A 3,931-nucleotide genomic window follows, 5' to 3' on the forward strand; every position below is an offset into this window, starting at 1 on the left:
TTCACACTGGTCAGCTAGCTTCAGGGCACAGAGCCCATGGCATGATTTTTTCCAGAGGAAAATTAGCACACAGCACGTGTGCACCAGCACTGCTGATGAAGGCCACCTGGATGATTCCCGAAATGTTTGTCATCAGCGAGTTTGAAACTGGCAATAATGCCTGGAGCCAGGGGGGCTCTGTGTGGTAGGCTCTGGAGCTTCCAGCTGGCAGCAGTTCTTTCCACGTGTGCAGTGTTTTTGTGACAGGGTGACAAGCTCCAGCGTTTTTGAGTGTGGAGGGACTGTGGAATTAACTGTCAGCACAAAGAGGTAAATTAAAATGCCCAGAGGAAAATTCTGGACTAGTACTCTCCTTCCTGCCAGGAAGAAGGGTGTTAACCCATTCTTACAGTAGCTGTGTTTTCTTCCTTTTCCTCATCAATGTGCCCTAGCATGTGTTGCTTTTGATTTAATTGCAGTTCACAGAAAGAGGACATGATTGCAATTCCTTCTTGATTTTGACATGAGGCAAAGGATGAGTAATGCAAACCAGGCTCATGATTTGTATCTCTGGTTCTATTTAGCTGATTTTGAACATACTATGATTCAGTTCAAAAGATCAGTAATTCTAATTACCTTTCTGGAACCCTTGTTCCTTGTCCCAAGCAATATGGAAGAGGCATTCTGCTGAAGGGAATGAGGGGTGGTCCTGGCTCAGAAAAAAGGCAGATGGTGAGGTCACACAAGCACATTATGCAAAACAGAACAACAAACAAAAAAAGCACATAGGGGAAGTGTTGCCCCAAAGGCACCATGTGCACAGGAGGATGTGGGAGATGATGAGGTCTGAAATTGAACTTTTGCATTTCAGGATGTCCAGACTTCACACATCAGAAGGGTAAATTAGAGTTTAAATGCTGTGGTGTACAATAGATGGATTCAAGCATGGAGTTTAAGTTGGTTTTGTGGGTTCATACACTTTGCCTTTGTTGGCTCTATTAGAGTTTTTGCCCACCCATTTGTAATTGTGAAAGGTTGCAGAGCAGTTGTGGGAAGTGCACAGATACTCTTACAATGTCATAACCCTCCTTTGCCTTCACTGTAAACAATATGCACTTGCATGCTCAGCACCCCTGGTAGCAAGGTTTGGGTTTCTGTGCCTCAGCCAGGACTGAGGAAATCAGTGAGCACTAAACCTTGGCCGTACACAGGCAGAGATGCTGTAAACTTTCCACTACCCGACCTGTTTACCTCCCACACTCCGTCCCTGACACGCAGGGCTGTTTCTGTTCCAGGTGGTAGTTTTCTGCACAGCATAAATTCATCACGCTGCTCATGCACTCTGAGCTTTCCTATGAAAGGCCCTTACTGTTCTACCGTGCTCTTGGCAGGGTGTTAATGAGATGCTCAGCAGAATGTGCTCAGGAACTAAAACTGTATTTCTTTAAATTATGAATTGAACAGACATAGTTATTGCTGAAGTATGTACAGAGGAGATCCAGCTGCTAATTGAAAATTGTCCAGGAGCTTCAGGAAGGAGAAATGAAAGCGACTCACTTTGTGTGTCATCTCACGAAACTTGAAAACTTGGGATCCTTAATCCCATGCCTTTTAGCAAAACCATTCTATCAACAACAGACTATTTTCATAAAGACTGTTGATGGAGTTTCTCTGGCATCTCACTTCAGTCTTCTGTGTCTTTGTAGTCCACCCATCTTCATCATCTGCTTCTGAGGATCTGACCTGATAGGTATTCTTGAAAATCTTCCCTGATGCTTCTAGACTTTGTGTTTCAGGGCTCCAATACAGAGTGCAATGTTCAGCAAGGGGTTTTGTTTTAGTACAACAGTATTTGTAGCCTTGAATTCCTACTTTCTGACTTGTTTTAAGTAACTATTAACTGAAAAAGATATAGCGTATTTACTTCTACATATTCTCCCCCCTTTTAAATATTCCCTGTTTACAGCATGTTTCCCTCTTACTTGGCTCAGGCTGATTTTTCCATGGGCTTTCTTCTTTCATAGTAATTATTATGTGTTTGTTGCCCCTATCTGGTCTTGGAATGGCTGTGTCCACTCTGAATCTTTTCTAGCTTTTCCCTTTGTTCTTTTTTAGCTTGTGCCATTAGGGACTGAAAAAATCCCAATGCCTGATGCTCATGAAAGCAGCCAGCACAGACCTCAGTGATGCATGACTGTGGATTCTGTTGGGGCTTACTAGAAAGGCTCTCTCTTTGTTTTGGGGTGGCGTGTTTGTGTTGCCATTGGTTCAGGCCTCTGACTCGCTCTGTGCGGTTTGGGATTGAAACTCTTACGCTTTATCTAGGATTTGAAAAGCAAATGGAGCATCACACTGACCTATTTCAGCCTTTTTGTTTTGCAAATGTGCTCTTGGAACTGCCCGTGCTATAATCCTGCAGTACTATGGAAAGATTATAGTGGGAATGTTCAGGCTAGGATCCCCTGCAAAAGTGGGCAGCAAGCAACACCTATTACAGAAAAAACCCCTTACTTCTAAACATGGATCAAACCCAGGTACGTATTGTCTGTTACTCTGAAGCAGTTTGTACCCTTAAGGTGATCTGAAGGGCAAAGCAATTGAAAATATAAAAAGCAATCTAAGTGAAATATGGATCTTGATCAATGTTAAAATACACTGACAAAACACATTGTAATGACCTCTCCTAATACACAGAGGAGCAATATCCACAGAGGGGTGTGGGCAGAGCACTCAGTATTCTCTGCTTACCTGTCTAAGCATGCTGGTAAGAATAGGTGGACTGAGCATGTTCCCATATACACGTGTCTGTTCAGGACAGGAAAAACACATCTGACAGACCTCAGAAGTGATGATTTTCACACAGAACATCTCATTTCTGCTGCAGTACAAGCACTGTGTAGAACTCCCTAGCTCCTGAGGTCCGCGTGAGAAGCCATGAAAGCAGTTCGCAATGCAGTCATGAAGATGGGCTAGAGGCACTGCCTGCTCTGAGTGGTTCTTTGTCATCAGAGGGAGAACCCACACCTTGGGAGCAGTGCTAGAACTAGACTTCTGTGCTGTGCTTGCAGTCTGCTGCTCTCTGCTTGCAGGCATTCATTCTTGGCTGTCATGTGCGAAATCCGTGAAGGTTTATTCCACTCACAGCAGCACAACAACAAAGCCTGCTGTTGGGTAAAGTGACTGGAAAGCTGAGCAGCTTCTTGCAGCAGGGCTGTACTGGCTGCCTTGTGCTCTGTGCGGGATCTCGCTGTTGTCCTGCCCGGAAGAACAAAACCAAACCTTTTGTTCTGCTGCTGGCTGCGTGCCGGAGTAATGGCTTTCGGTAATAGCACCACAGCGGGCACAGTAAGAAAAGACTACTTTTCTTGCTGCTATGGTAAGATGGTGAAGAAGAATTAGGTATTTAATTAAAACCCCAAACAAATGACAGTGATGGGATATAATATCTGAACCAAATGGGCAGTGTGTCTTTCCTAAAAGGCTGTATTTAAAGTGTGATCTTTTGGGTCTTGTGCTATTTGCCATGTCTGCTGTAGGCTGGGATGGAAGACAGACCATGCTCCCACATGAGAAATGGACAGCATCTCCTGGACCCACTGTATTGCTGAAGTACAACCAACCATACTTAGCCCAATGTGGCAGGAGGGCTCTGAGCAAGGAGCACTGGCAACCAGATTTCCTGAGTGGTAGGCACAGCTAGCTCTGTGACTGCTGTCCTGTTCCGCTCAAGCACCTCTCAAGAGACAAGTCATGCAGGCAGATGCCCTGTTCTTCTCAGTCTTCCTGAAACAAATACCTCAACAACTCCTCCCACCATACACATTCCAGCTTCTTTTAAGGCTGTTTCATGGAAAGGAGAAATGTACTTCTATCTGCTCTTGTGACACGGTCTTGTAGCACAAACTTTAGCTGGTAGCTAAAAAAAATGACAATGCAAGAGATATAAGAATAA

Source organism: Acanthisitta chloris, unplaced genomic scaffold, assembly GCF_000695815.1.
Source record: "Acanthisitta chloris isolate BGI_N310 unplaced genomic scaffold, ASM69581v1 scaffold9479, whole genome shotgun sequence".
Classification (NCBI taxonomy): Eukaryota; Metazoa; Chordata; class Aves; order Passeriformes; family Acanthisittidae; genus Acanthisitta; species Acanthisitta chloris.